Here is a 16,723-nt window from a genome sequence, read left to right on the forward strand (position 1 = left end):
CCCTACATTCAAATAAGATAGATGTTACATATGTAATCAAAATATTTTCTGTATTATGGAACTATTTTCAAATAGGTTGCAGACTGCAGAAATACAGCAAATTATTTAAAAGTAATAAGCTTTTCAGATGTATTCCTAAAACTGATTCATAGAAACATGTTGTACACAAATTTCTATCCAACCCTGCCCTTGGATAAATATGTTTCTCTTTGAAATTAACATTCTTTTTTATTAAATGACTGTGGTAATCAGCTTCAAAATAGTTCCCAATTGTCCATCTACTGGTATTCATGCCCAGTCCCTTCCTCTTCTTGTGGGCTGGACCTACTGACTATCTGCTTTTATATTTCATACATACATTATATTCTAGTAATTATGAACATTTTTTAAAATTTGTCATAGATTGAATGGACTCTAATTCTGTAGTGAATTGATATTTTTCTTTGTAACCCTTTTATTAGTTTAAAAGACAGAAATTTATGAACTGTGTAAATCTGTTGTATGGAATACCCATTGCACATTAAATGTTTGTAGAACTAACACATTCGGATTTGTCCTTGGCCATATATTTATGGTCTAAGAAACTAAGAAGATCAAGCACCCCATCTATACCTTATTGTAATTGTGTGGCAAGAGGAAGTTGGAAACATTAATAGAGCAGAGAAATGAACTATCTTGTGTTTTAGAGAAAAAAAATATATTTTGACACTTATTTAATTGAAATGGATTTCCTGTAGGAAATAAAGGTTTTCATGGACTTATAGATCCAACACCTTTGTCTGGTGGGCCTTTCCATAAGGGAAAGATTATTCTGCATGTTGGAATTTATTTTTTCAAAACCTATTCAGACAGGAATCTGACAAGGTACCTCTTTTCATCTCCTTGAACCTGAACTTGGCTTTCTATGAGGCTTTTAGTGTATCGTGTTTACTGAGTATCTACGAGATCAGCATACTATCCCCCTGCAGTCAGTTTGAAAAGAAGAAGGATTTTTCTAACTGAGGTTTTAAATATTCCTTTCTAATATTAAGCAATATGACTTGCAAGCTCCTTGAGGGTACAGATTTTTATTCGTTTGCTTATCTATTCTCAACATTAGAAGAGTGCTGTCATGTAGCAGGTCCTCATTAATATTGTTCAAATTTTAGTCAACCTGAGAGTGTCAGGAAACATATAAAAGACATCTGAGATATTTCCATGTACATTCATAGCATGATGCCTATCATGCAAATCCTAGCTTGTCTTCAATACCATGTTCCACACATGCCCTTCCTTGATAATGATTAGTCAAGAAGGCCTGCTATAATTTCTTTTATTTCCTGTACATCTTAAAATCTAAAATCTCCTTTCATCCTTTTTTATTTTGTTTATAATTTACAGTACTTGCTTCTGTCTTTCCTATGACTTGCCCCATGATTTTTTATTCCATGAAATTACAGAAACTGGAAAAAACACTTGAAACTGGACTGACTGGAACATCAAATTCTTAGTGGAAAAAAGAAATTAAGAAAAATTAGACTTGTAAGGGAGCTATGGAACTGAGCAGTAAAAAATTGACCAGAGGAAGGCCAAAGAGTAGATGAGAATGTTGCCTCACTTGATAGCCGGTTCAGTCAGCAATCTGAATCCCCTATAGGGTCTTTCCATCATTTTAATCCAAAGAGGAAAAGAGGTATAATATCTGAGAATATTGATAAAATCATTAGTTCTGTCAACAAATTTGGTCTATTGACACTGATTTCCTCTGGCCTTGTTCTAAACATTAGCTGGCACTCCCTCTGCCTCTTTTTGCAACTCTGAAATCTTTGGAAAGAAAAAAATGAGAACAGTGTACTGTTGATTTAAGAGTAGTAGTTTGTAGTTAAAGAATACATAATTTATTTTTTGAAACCGTCTAGACATTTGGTTAAGTGCTTCATGTTGAGGAAGCATTAGTAGGGACTTAAAGGTTGTGAGGATTTCAAAACCATAAATTTGAGGGAGGTGTGTGTGCATATATATATATGCATATATTTATGTGTGCATATATCTATGTGTGTGTGCATATATATATATATGCATATATTTATGTGTGCATATATCTATGTGTGTGTGCATATATATATGCATATATTTATGTGTGCATATATATATGTGTGTATGCATATAAAATATGATGAGGCATTAGGTTTAGATTTTACTTAAGCCTTTTTGGTACCACAAGAGCATAATGTAGCCTAAAAAAAGACTAGATTTTATTTTAGGGTAAGCAGCACCATGCATCAAAAGCACCCTGGAGAGAGGAAGAGAGTATGAGAAAAGGCTTTGTAGACATATTTAAATTGAGCAGGTCTCTATCTCATTGGAATTCCAGCCTTATTACCTCAGTGGGTTCAAGAGTTCACAAGAGAATGAAATTCCCACACAATATCTGATGTGCTTTATGAAATCACAAGTGAGTTATGTAGATATTAGAGACAACAAAAGTCATTTAATCTTACACCAGTTCTTCTGAAGACATTGTATTCATTCCTAAGATTTTTGTTACATTTTATTAAATTTTACAACAATTATATGATATAAAATCAGATTTTATACATTAGACAAACTCTAAAGAGAGTAAAATATAAAGTGTTATTCAATTAGTAATCTGTATTTTCCTGTAGGTTTAAGGTTGGAATATTTACATAAAAACAAATATTTTAATCATAAGAGATGATTGGCATGAAATTGGATTTGAAAAATAAAATGTAATTTATTTATATAATCATCTGTTTACTTAATTATGCACTGCTTCATTCAAAAAAGATTTGACTCATAAAAATAAATTATATGTGGAAATTTGAGAAGGAAATTGCCAAGCAGCTCATCAATTTATTAAATGCCCTTTAGATGCCATAAGTTTTTATACACATCACCTCATTTAATCTATCCCACATGCTGTCAGGCTCACTTTTATGTTTTAGTAGACATGAAAGCTGACATAGGTGAAGTAATTTACTTGCCCATTATCAAAAAATATGACAGTGGCAGAGTTTGGGTTCAAACTAGGACTTCTGATTTTGTGGTGGTTTTCCCAGTACTTCCCATTAATTTCTCTTTAGCTTAGAAACATGATCAAAGCTATATATCCTTCAACCTATCAAAAGACGAAACAGAAGACAAAATTTCCTGTTGAATAAAGTAGAAAAACACCGCTTCTATCCACTACCAAAATACAAGAAATCTGGGACAGGAGAAGTGAAGCAAATGTTTTACAACTTCATATTGTCCCCTTTTTCAGTGACAGATTTCAATGTATGTGAATCATGTTCTGAGAGCTCAATTGCTATTATAAATTATTATTTCCTTAAACCATCCAAATATAATTTATTGAGTGTCAATTCTGTGCTAGATACTTTTCTGGGCAATTGAGGTACATCGGTGATCAAAAGAAACAAATGTGGTTGTCCTCATAGAGACTACATTTAACATTTTTACATTTTCCATTCTCTACATTATATAAATGTTATTGCAATTATGAATATTGTTATATGCTATGCATATGGAATTGGAAATTTCTTAGTAAATAATTCCCCTGACTTAACCAATTTATAACCTGAGAATCAACCAACTTTTTGCCTAATTTAAGATATTAGTAGCAAATCTGAATAATTCATAAAAAGGACAATTGTATAACATATCATAAGTTACTCTGATTATTCTAAAATAAAGTATAAGTGCAAGTTGTTATTTATTGGAGAAAAACCAGAAGGCCAGAGAATTCTGGAGACAGTCTCAGAACTATACAGACCAGACAAACTTCAACTCTAGAGCAAAATCATAGTTCATAATATGTCACTATCAAGCACTGTCCGCACAGTATTCTACACTTTTTTCCTTTCTTCCCAAGTTTTGAATCCTACTTGAGTGAAGCTGCTTTTAGCAGAGAATCATCCCTTCTATCACACTGAGAAATTAGGGCCATTAACATAGTTTTCCTTCATCCAGATGCTCCTCTAGCAGAGCCACCGTGGCTTTCAGATGGACCTTCACTTTCCCTAACATCTTGGAAGAATGTCTACTTCTGACGTTTTAAAGTTAAATTCCCTCTTTGTGTTTGCAATCTCTATTTCCTTTACCTTCATTAAAACCTTGTGTTATCATTTATACCCTCTCTCTACTATCTATTCTCGTATATTTATTTTTTCTTGTATTATTTTCAGAGAAAATGTATGGAGTTCAAACAGTGCTGTCGGCCATGTGCAGATCCCCACCCTCCATATGTAAACATGGTTCGATTCCCATCTGCCTCTTGGCTGTTCCTATCCAGCTTCCATAGGCTCCATTTTCTTCACTCTACTCTTAAATGCTGATGTTGCCAGAGTGTAATCCTCAATCATCTTTTATTCTCATTCTCCATATGTAATTCATCTAACTCAAACTCGAAATTCTACCTCTATATATGAATCCAAATCGATCTTCAGCTGAGAATTTTCTACTTTTCTACTGCTCTCCATAGCTATATACTTATCTGGCAAGATGCAACCAACCGGACACATCAGATGTGGATGGTTGTGGTTCATAACACACTCCATGAACTGAGGAAGTTGGAGATGCCTGAGGTGTATGTGGGTGTCACTTTGCACATTTAACACAGACCTAGACAATTGGGCACAGACTTTTGCAGTCACTTAGAGTTTCTCATGGATAAAATTGTGTATAAGCAAATGTAAAATCCACATTATGCTCAAATGATCACTTAAGAGATTTTAAAAATCTTTTATTTATTTACATTAAAAGAAAAACATCTTGGCTACTTTTGTTTGCATCTCTGTGTCTTAGCAATGTAGAGCTCCATTTGTAGAATCTAAAGTGGCCAAGTTTCCACTATCAAAGCAAGATAGAAATCATCCAAGTTAGCTCAGAAAAAATATGGCAGGATCACATTAACCAGGTGAAAAGTAGTTCTCCTTACTTTGCAAATAAGAAATAAATAGTACTGGAGGGCTCTGATTAATTATCAGCATTAACTGAATATATTATTCAGGAATTCCTCAAGGGTCACCTCCATTCTTTAATTTCACTTTGAGTTTCCTTGCCACTGTGTTAATATATCCTATTTCCTACTCATCAGTTAGCAGAAATGGCAACTTTCCTGCATTGTGATACAAAATATTCTCTTCATTAATAATCATTGGAACTATGGATAGTAAAAGAAAAATAAGAAACAGCACTAATTCAAAGTAACACATTAATTTTTTGCCAAATATAAATTGTGTGCTCTCTCAAGAATGAAAGTCATAGAATTCTTCAGAATAACATGATATAACATTCAAACAATGGATCTAGTTTTTTAATGTTCATTGCTATCCTCTTTGTAAGGACAGCAAACAAATACTCAAATGAAAACAAAAAATTAGAGTTTACAAATGAGGTGGTAGAATGCAGAGAATAAAAGCCATGCTATTTGCATTTTTCTCTTCAATAGTAAAAATCTAAACTATACTGTAAATCATAATTCAGTATGAATAAATTGGTGCAAACATAAATATATGCTGCAGATAAAATTTTATAGATAAAATTTAAAACAGAAACCCAAATATTATATTAATGGTTGAAATAATTAACAAAATCTGTACTTTATTAATAAGTAAAATCTAGAGATAATTATTGCCTAGATAGCAAGTATAGATTACTCATTCTTAAAGAAAAAACAAGATGTTAATTAAAAAATATGAAACTCCTTGATTGTTCCTCATTAATTAGTGTTTATAATTTCTGACCCTGCTTATGATATTATATGAAAATTTATAACTCAGTGCCTATTTCCTTGGCAACAAATCTTTTAAAAACAAATATTACTAATTAGCATATATGTGTGCGTCTGTGTGTGTTTCTACATTTCTATGCATAGAAAAAGACTTAGAAGAAAGATTCTATAGTGGATTTGTTGATAGATTCATGGCTATGACAGTTTCATTGCTTTTGGTTCAGACTCTATCAATAGTGATTTTAGGCAAGCCAAATATTGCTTCAAATGGAGGTATTAAAGAATTGTGTAGGAATGAAGAACGTGAACTCTGGAGCCACTTAAAAACTCTAAAATCATAGGTAAGTTATTATTGGGGAAATAGAATAATTTAATCAGGCCCTCTTGCCTTGGGTCTGGTTGAGGGTGATGCAGTGCATTCTTTGTAAATAAATTGTGTATGGGTGGAGTTAGTGTGTATGGGTGGTGCTGCCACCTCGGCTGGTGTTGACTGCCTCAGGCATCCTTGCTGCATGGCCATGCTCGCTGACCTATGGCTCCAAGGACCTTTTGGACGGTTACCTGGCTCACAGACCTGTGTGTGAGGGGTCTGGTGACCCAGACTGGCATGTGAGGGGACTGGGGACTCAGCCTGGCATGTGAAGGGTTTGTGACCCAGTCTGTGAACAGGCTTGAGGGGTCTGTGAGCTCCAGACCCAGTCCTACCTCAACAATTGGCCCAGTCAGCAGGATTATAGGCAGGTAAAAGAGCTGGACAGTTATTAAGCCTCCCTGTGCCTCGTTTTTCTCATGTTAACATGTGGATTATAGTAGCACCTAGCTCACAGGGTTTCTGTAAGAATTAAATGAGCTAAGGGATGGGTGTCGCTTAGGAGAGTGCCTGTCTTCTGTTAAACTACTTGTGATGATGAGATTGATGCAGTGGTGTCAATCAGATGCAGCTCTCTGTTGGCTCTGCGTGGTCTGAATTGGCTCTTCAGTGCTACTTTTCTTTAAGATGATGTGTCATCCCACTCGATATTGTCTAATCATGACTCCAACTGTATTTGAAACAAATTGCAGTGGAATGCTATGAAACAACAGAGCTATGCTAGTGCTGTCACTGCTGGAAAATTATTTTAAAACAAACACGTCCTGTGGATCCAAGTGTACAGATTTTGTAGTATTAAACTAAACAGAAAATAGTTTCATATTTTTTTCTTAATTAAAATCTTGGTTAACTTTAAGACTGAGCAATGCTCATTTGCTAGCTTCAGAAGCCCCCACTGGCAGCCCCCTGGGCTCCCCACCCATTTTTGAGGGAATGCTACAGGCCTCAACCGCACGGCCCGTCTTCTTCCCATCCTATCCCTCTCACCCCCACTGCTCTGCAACAACATCTTGAAAATGTGAAAAAATAAAATAAAGTAATAGTAATAAGTAATTTTTTTAAAAAAATGCTTTGCTTGATCTCGTACAGAAATGTAAAACATTTGTGCTATGTAATCTAGATGTCAGGTACTTAGATTGTTCATCCATAGAGGCAGGAATTTTCCATATTATTACAGTATTGAATTTAATGTTTTCTTAATAGCTAAAACAGGTTACATTACCAATTTTTAAGTGATTCGATAACCTTAAATGGCTGAGTAAAAATAAGGAGGTGATATGGGAAAATAAAAAGAGGAAAGGGATGAGGCAAGAGAAATGTAGGTGAAGCCTACGGTAAACGTAAGAGGACGAGCCAGAGAGCCCCACAAGAGGACGTCTGTCAGTGGTGGAGGTAGTAAATGTACAGCCTAAAAAGGAGAGAAAGAAAAAACAAACCCCCTTTTCCTGTGACGCATGCTTTTTCTGGAGGTTCTAGCTATCTTTTTTTATCCTGATTATATTAACTATCTATAGCTACGTAATGAAGTTCCTGGGTTTAGCAGTTAAAAGCAACAGGAATTTATTATCTCACCATGTCTGTGGGTCAGGGATCCCAGAGTGATACAGCTGGTGGTTCTGACTCAGGGTGTGTCTCTCACAAAGCAGCCACCAAACTGTCGGCTAGTACTGCTGTCATCTGAAGGTTCACCTGGGTGAGGATCTGTTTCTGAACTCACTTACATGACTTCTGGCAGACCACAGAAGGTATACTTCCAAGCTTACTTATGGGGGCTGTTTCACATCATGGCAGCTGGCTTTCCCCAGAAGCAAGTGGTCTGAGAAAGAGAACTAAAGCATCCAAGATGGAAGCCACAGTAATTTATATCTAATCTCGAAAGTGATATCTCATCACTTCTGCCAATATTCTATTAATTAAAAATGAGTCATATCCACACTCAAGGGGAGGGTATTGCACAAACACATGAAACAGGAGGAGATTATGAGAGGCCATTTTAGAGGCTGCCTCTAACACTGAATTCAATGCTATCACTCAAGCCAATCCCAAACGTGTGTGCAGGTGACAGGAGACCTCAGGTATCTGTCTGTAAGATGATACTATATGAAGGAAAAGCTTTTGTTGAAATTCTGCTCTTGACTTAAGAATTCTGAAATACAATAATGACAACAACAACAAAAAATGTGTTCTCTCAGAGGTACACATAGAATTGTTCTTTAACATTTAAATTGTGACATTTGCTATTGCTTTAAAATATCTCAATTTTAATACATTGAAATTTTTTATACATATTTATGAGGTACAGAGTTGCATATCAGTGTTTGTGTATGTATGTGATGATTGAATCAATATTATTAGCATGTTCATCATTACAAATTGTATTTACATTTTGTGTCCCTGCCCCAATCACTCCCTAATTCTCCTCCCCCTCCTCCACCTCTAGTAACTATAGGTCTGTTCTCTCTTTCTGAAAGTTCAGCATTTTATTATATTCTTCCTTTCTTACTTTGTTTCTTAGTTCCCACTTATAAGTGAGGACATACAGTTTTTCTCTTTCTGTGCGTGGCTTATTTCACTTAATTTTCTCCAAGCTCATCCATGTTGCTGCAAATGTATCCCTTCAACATGATGATTTCCATTCCTTTGGGTATAAACCCAGAAGAGGGATTATTGGATCATATGGTAGATGTATGTGTAGTTGTTTGAGAAGCCTCCACACTGTTTTCCATAATTGTTGCAGTAATATACAGTCCCACCAACAGTGTAGAAGAGTTCTTTTTTTTCCGCATCCTCACCAGCACTTGTTATTCTCAGTATTTTGATAATAGCCAGTCTAGCTGGGGTGAGAGATATCTCAATGTGGTTTTGATTTGCATTTTCCTGATGCTCAGTGACGTTGAGCACTTTTTCATGTACCTGTTGGCTATTTGTTACAATGAAATTTAGAAGAAACAAGATGGCAAAGATGGGTTAAGTGTTGTTTAACAAAATGGTGGATATTTTCTAAAAAAAAAAAAAAAATCACAGTAAGTTAACACATCTAACAAACTTAATAATTTTCTAGAAAAATATAATACTCAGGTATAATACTCAGTTCTCCCTTCGCCTACAAAATATCTTTGTACAGTTGGTTTATTTAACCAGGATCCAAATAAGGATACACCTTATTGATTTAGCTGAGTGCTTGCTTGTAGTGTCCTTTATGTTTCCTCCATCTCCCATATTTTCTGTAAATTACTTTTTATGTCTGCATGCTTGACTGGATTCAAGGTTCAATTCTTTCGGCAAGAATACTTCATCTGTAATTCTGTGTACTTCTCATTCTATGACATCAGGAAATGTGTGATGTTAAATCGATTATTTTTTTCAGGTGTTGTCAGCTTGAACAATCCATTATAAAGTTCTCAGTCTTTTACTTAATTATCATTATGTTCATTTCCCAGATGAATTCTTTCATTCTTAGCTGCAAAATAGTAATTTTCTAATTAGATCATTCCTTTGACATTTATAAGTTAGCATTATTCTATAAAGAAAAATTTTATCTCATCATCTATTTGGTTTCCCTGAAATCGTTTATATAAGAAAGACAAGATAAATTATTGATTCATTTCTTTTGTTGATCAATTTTCCTAATAAGTTATTGCCCTAGCAATGTCTGAAATTAACTGGTGAGGTTTTTTGTATCATTATTTTTATACATTTTATATGTTTAATCCATTGCTTTATTATAAAACTTGAGATTTTATAAACTCTTCCCTGTCCTTAGTTTTCCTCAATTGGTCTTAACACCATCTTTTATATTCTTTGTTATCTTTCTTCTCTGCTAGAATAAGCTTCTTTAGAGCTGGCATTTTGTTTCCTTTGTTTAATGTAGTATTTCAGATCTTAGAAGTGTTGCTGAAACACCTTAAGCTTTCAATACATATTTGTTGAAAATGGATCAATGAAACTAGTCAGTCACCTGCAGAGAGAGAGAGAGAGAGAGAGAGAGAGAGAGAGTGTGTGTGTGTGTGTGTGTGTGTGTGTAGAGAAACAGAAATAGGGAAAGGGAGAAGGAGACAGAAAAAAAAAAAAAATCTATGGCCAACTAACATTTAAGCACAAGATTTGAAGCCAACAAAGAACTGACTGTGAATAAAAAGGAAATTCAGACAAATGAGTTTTCAAAACTTTAAAAGAAAAAGTGTATTAAGAGAGAACAGGCAATGGATTATTGGGTTAAAATGTTCCTGAGAGGTTTCCTAAAACAAGAACAAAGACTTTAACATTTGGCAACATGTTTCCAGGAAGTCCAGGACTGGGTATTTCTTGATCATTCTCTGCCTATACTTACTTCTTTGGCAATCTTATCCAGATCTTAAACTAAATACCATGTATATTCAGATGACTCTCAAATTCATATTTCTATCGATACCTGAAATCCAGATTGACATATCCAATTTCTACCAATATCTAAAATCCAAATTTACATATCCAATTAATATGTCCAACTTATCATTTCCATCTAAAAGTCCAATAAACATCTCAATATTTCCAAAATTGCATATCTGTCTTCCTCCCAACACTGTAATCTGCTCTTCCCACAAAATTATAGGAAAATCCATCCCCCTTTGATCAAGCCAAAATTTCTTGAAATATTCCTTGACATTTCTCTTTCTGTAGCCTCTGGAGGACAGATGGGCCGAGTTTGTAGAAATACAGATATCTACTGTAATTGGATTTCACCATAAAAATTCTCATTTCTGGAAGGAAGGTCTTATCTTGCCAGGTGACTTCTCAAACACATCACATGACAGCAGAAAGAAATCCAAGGAGATATTGATCCTCTCCACTGTCCATCAGAATCACATGAGGAGCATTTTGGAAATACAGGTGCTGGGGTTCAACCCCCAGGCCTATTTCCAGAATTCTAGGTGTGAGGCCCAGGTTCATATATACTTTAAAAATCTTTATGTATTCATGATATATCTATATGGATTAAAATCACTGGTTTCACTACTTACCACTTGATCTGAAACATCTGGTCACCTTTCTCTGTTGACATCATGACTTTCTCAGGCATCTTCCTCATAACATCACTCTTCTTGTCTATGTCCTAGAATGGCTCTTTGGGGCAGCGGTGAGGCTAATTTAGAAGAGCCATCTTGAAAATTTTTGTGCATGTGGTCCCTCAATGACTTTCAAAAACAATATGTCCCTCATATTTTTAAGATGACATTTAAACATTTTTATTATACATTTAAGTAATTGCAAAAGATATGATTTTTGATGTTACATGACAAAACTTACGTATTGATCAAACATCAAAAATAACTTCTAGTGATAAACTGACAGATTAGTCTCTCCTCATTGAAGACAAACAAAAAACGTAAGCCAAACATTAATGTTCATAGGAATCACCTGGGGATCTGAAATGCACCTGAGGCAGGGCCAAATGTTTGCATTTCTAATAAGCTCCCAGGTGACACCATGCTCCTGTCCACACTGTCAGTAGTCGTCAGGCTAAAAATCCCCTGATTGGCAAGGGCTTCACTTTCTAGTATTTCAGAAATGTAATGTGTCACATTGACTCCAATATTTTTAGTTGCCCTTTTGTTTAGTGCCCTGAAGGTGTGTATACACTGAGTCAGTGCACTCTGGAAGGATTCAAGATGGGTGTGAAGTATACTTTTCCTTTAAAAAGTAAGAGAAGACCAATTGTAAAAAGTGATACGTTCATCACAGGTAGATTTCCAGCCTGATAGATTTTAGGATAGAGTACATAAAGAAACTGAAGTTCAGAAAATTGATTTCTTTAAAACTCTCTATGCCTATGTACTCCTTAGAAAATGTCTTTGTAGCCCAGGTGCATACATAACCCTGCCCCTAACCCCTGTTGAAAACTGCTTATACAGAGCACAGCATTTGTATTCAAAGAGGTCAAGGTTCCAATCTGTGTGATTTGGGGCCAGTCACTTATCTTTCTCATGCCTCAGTTTCCTCATCTACAAAATGGGGATAATAGATTTAACTCATCAGTTGTGGAAAGGACAAATGATATGACATGTAAAGTGCTAAACATAGCAGTTATCTCTCAAATGTGTTTACCAGATGCAAATTATTATTATTCTGGGAGACAATTTTAGTACTCAGAACTTGAGACTTTTCATTCAGTCATTCACTGTCTACCCCTTCCAAATTTATCACTTACCCTTACCGTTTTTATTTTCGTATCCAAGCTAGGAAATTTTTGAAAGATTCTTCTTGTATGTATTGTCCATTTATTTCTTTGAACTTTTGTTTATGTCATTCTTCCTAAAAGAGAGAACAATTAAAATCTCTCCCAACAATCCAGTGCATTAAATCTTAGAATGCTGGGGACAAGCATTGTCTAATTATATCTGGCCCATATTGGTCATTCATTTGGATTCCCTGAACACATGTTTATTTTTCCAATGTATTATGCTATTATTTTCTAATTATTTTAGAACTGTGTACGTGCATATTTTATAACCCTATTAGATTAAGAGTAAGAGTATAGAACTATAGAGTTCTTTAAGAGTAAGAACTATACAGCACTTTCTATTGATCTAATCACCCATGATACTTTTAAAAGTTCTAGTCACGTAACAGATGTTCAGCTAATGTTTGATGAATGAAGAAGTGTAGATTTTTAGTTATTTCAGAAATTTCTTGCTGAATTTTTGTCCACAAGAATACACAGTAAATTAATTTATCCTCCAAATTTTTTAAATAAAGCCATATTTACCACCTGCCTGATAAAATTTCCAAGAGAGTCTTTGCCAATAGCATGCATACTTGATTTGAAATTTAATGCTGTTTAAACAAAGATTTCAAAACAGATGTTGGACAGATTTGTGTGACTAATGAAAATAAACTACCATATCTCCGTAGTCATTGAACTAGGATAGCCTTGGCTAATTACTCTTTGCTTCAGAGGTAATTTTTTAAAAAGGAATAATCTAAAATAAATAGCTGTGAGAAAGTAACTGGGAATATAAAATTAATATCATTTATCAGGAAAAATGACTGTCACATATCACAGATGTTATATGTTAACTCTACAGATTTTTATAGAGACCTGGATCTTGTAATATATGGAGAAAGATAGAATAAAATGTTTTACTTATTTCTATTTCTCAGTTTCCCTGCCATTAAAAGCCTCTCCATTTTGCTTGAAATAATTTGTGGGAAGATGACCACGAATTCACAAAGTTGACAACAAGTTTGCAATGCCGTTTTGTAAGAGTGGACTTGCGCTTTCTCTATCCGGGTTCAATACTTAATAAAACAACATAAAACTGCATAATTAGAAAAAAATGCTACAGCTTTTTATATTTTTATGTGTATTATTTATATGTAGGTAAACTGATTCACCATGTTTTGTCAAGTTTGATTTCCTTAACAAATATCCATTCTTTGAGTATCTGCTATGTTCAAAGCATTGCTCTAGTGGTTGTCAGGATTGAAGATGCATATGGCATGATCCTTCCCTTGAGGAAAATCTCTTTCTATTGGGAGTCACAGACATATACACTGTAATGAAGTAGGAGATGGAGAAGAACATGTACTCTTGGCTCTGGGGCAGGAAAGTGAATGAAGCTAGGAAATGACAAGTGTCTTGCTTTACTGCTGAAATTGAGGTGCACTGATAAGGAACAAAAAAACTATTCAACCTCACTCTTGAGTGACTAAGTCTGTCTTAGATAGTAAAGCCACACTTTCTCTATTTGGACTCCTAAAATCAGCAATTAAGCACAACTCTTCTCATTAGTTGATTCAATTGACCTCTCATACTAAAGAAGAGCAAATGTCTCCTTCACTCATTAGAAATAACACTGGCATTGGAAAAAATAGGGTAAGTTTGACCTTCACAGAAAATCTTTTCCTTTTTCTCTAGATGACATTTCGGATAATGATTTCACTTATTCTTGTTTGTCACTAATTACAATTTTTGATATTACTTTTTCTCCCTCATCTAAAGTTAGAAGAGGTGGTAACTTTTCATAGGACTCTAACTTTGATATACATGATTTAGTTGTCAGCTATTAAAATTGATTATAGCCATTTAACTACTACCAATAGAGAATATACAACAAAAGGAAAAACCTCAAACAGAACTCATAAGTTTTCATTTGGGGGGCTGGCCTGTTGCTCACTTGGGAGAGCGTGGCACTAGTAACACCAAGGTCACAGGTTCAGATCCCCATACCAGCTAGCTGCAAGAAAAACAAAACAAAACAAAAAGCTTTCATGTGCAAGTTGCTGCTGCATTAACTTGCCATGTAACTGTAAAATGCAAAGCCTTCACACTTGCACAATAGCTAGTTTTCTACCATCAAGTTGAAAGGCCCACAGTGGAGTAACTGCCCAGTTGGTTATTTTGCAGAGTGGTGTGGAACAGTATTTTATGCTTACTCTTTTACTCATTCTGTTGTTTACAACTCAAAATAAAGTAATTGCTTCCATAAAACTTGGTGCCACACAATCTGGGAGGCCTCTATAAACCTTGGGAAGGAGAAATGTGTTTGGACCAGGTGTCAGTTGTCCTGGGAATGAGCCTTGGCCATCCAATTGAAGTAGGTTATTGAAATTGAATGGGAAGTGCTTTCATGTCATAAATACCATTTACCAATTGTGGATGTTTACCTGAGAAATCAACAGACATACCTGCTGTTTTACTGTGCCATTCCCTCTTGAATTGCTTTCAGTGCATATCTGTTTGGTCCAACAGAAAAGAAAAGGAAAATGTGAAAGCATTGCAGTTTGGCTTTGAATTTTAAATCTGCAAATTGACAACCAACATTGAGTGGAGGGACTTATTTATTTGTTCTGAAGCACTATGTTAGTTAACATAAATATTCAACTCCACTGGCTTTCTTCTCAGCTTGATATTCATACATGTTATTGTTACAGTGTTGCATTTGCAGTGTAAAAATAAAGTCTTGGTCATATTTCCTCCATAAAAATACCTTTAATGAGCTTTTAACTTTACTATTTATTTCCAAATGAGATATGGCTGAAACTTGAAGTTAGCTATTTTGGGATACATTCTCTTGTTTCTCCCATTTTTTTTTTTTTTTCTTTGATAAACAGATGAGAATAACTTGGCCCTTGTTTTTAACATAAAGAGGATATTCAGTCAATGTTTGGTCTAGATTTTTTTTTTAAATTGATAGTTTTGTAAGTTAATTAGAGACTGGAAACAGTATATATTCTTGAATTTTATTGCCATTAGAGAGGCTTTCCCCCCAGTAAGATTTTATTAGCAGAGCTGATTGAGTTAACATAATTTTGGTGTTTACGTCCAGTGTCAGCTGTTGTGTTTTCTGTCCTTGCGCCACATTGAAATGTTCTCTGCCTCCAGCCCAGTGCCTCTCTCACTACCCTCCATGGGAACCACTACTACCCCTGCACAATTCAGAGGACTGTGCTCCTGAGTAAATTGGGACTGTGGGAGATGAAAGAATACCAAATTCTTTGAAAGAAAACTTATCAGATGGGAAGAGGGAATGGTACAGAAAAAAATATAAGCATGATTTATAATAGCTTAAATAGTTTCCTATTTTATGCCAATAATATCAATTAGTAAGGAAGTTATAATAGTGGATTTATGTGAGGTGTTTGTAGGTCTGAGAATCTTTATTTTCTTATTTTCTATATTAATTATCTGCCTTTTAACAACTAATTATCATTAATTTAATAGCTGACTGATTTACAAATGTAATTCATAAAGGGAATTAGCTTGACAATTTATAAATTGCCATGTGTAGGGAAATAAGAAAGGCCTGAATGGTCTATGGATACAACCAGGACAATCAATTAAAAATTAAGCCAATTATAATATCATTAAAGATTACATGACATTTTCAGTCTATTTATTCTTAAGGAAAAGTAGAAATATATTATTGTTATTATTGGTATGTTCTGTGTTTTGTGTCTGGGAATTTTAAAGAGGGATAGGGACTTTAGGAGAAATAGCAAAACTACTTTTGAAATCAATGTGAGAATATAAAAGAAAAAATAATACCCAGGACAATTCTTAGTGACCACAATGTTCTGTCTTATGCCTTTTGTTTATTAAACCACTCCATGAGGCCCAACATTTATTTTATGTCTGATTGTGACAAATTCAGTTCCCAGAACTCTGATAGGGTCTTATGAGGGCAGAAGTGCACATTCAGAGTTCTCACCCTTTTACCAATTTCAAATTTGCTGAATAGAATTTAATGAATGGCTAATTTATTGAAATCAAATAGTGCTTTCAAAATAGGAGTCAATTCTGGCTTGGGTGATGAAGCAGCATTATCCTAAATAATAAATAAGTAAATAAAATAATCCTAAATATGATTTAACTCATCTAATTAATTTGTGGGCTTGCTATTCATAGTCAGTGTTATCCTTAAAAGTGACATTGTTCAGCTCATGGAAACATGGGCACAGTCCAATATTTGTGCAGCCTGACCATTGCTGGCTTTTCATGACTTTAAGGTAAATTGCAAACAGTTATAGTGCATTTGATTATATATTTATGTGGTTTGGCTATATGAAGTAAATTTTATACCTGATTCTCTGGGAAGTTTTGCAGAGGGTTTTATGAAGTAAGTTACTAACATATTTCAACA

This window comes from Cynocephalus volans, chromosome 9 (assembly GCF_027409185.1).
Source record: "Cynocephalus volans isolate mCynVol1 chromosome 9, mCynVol1.pri, whole genome shotgun sequence".
In the NCBI taxonomy this organism is placed as follows: Eukaryota; Metazoa; Chordata; class Mammalia; order Dermoptera; family Cynocephalidae; genus Cynocephalus; species Cynocephalus volans.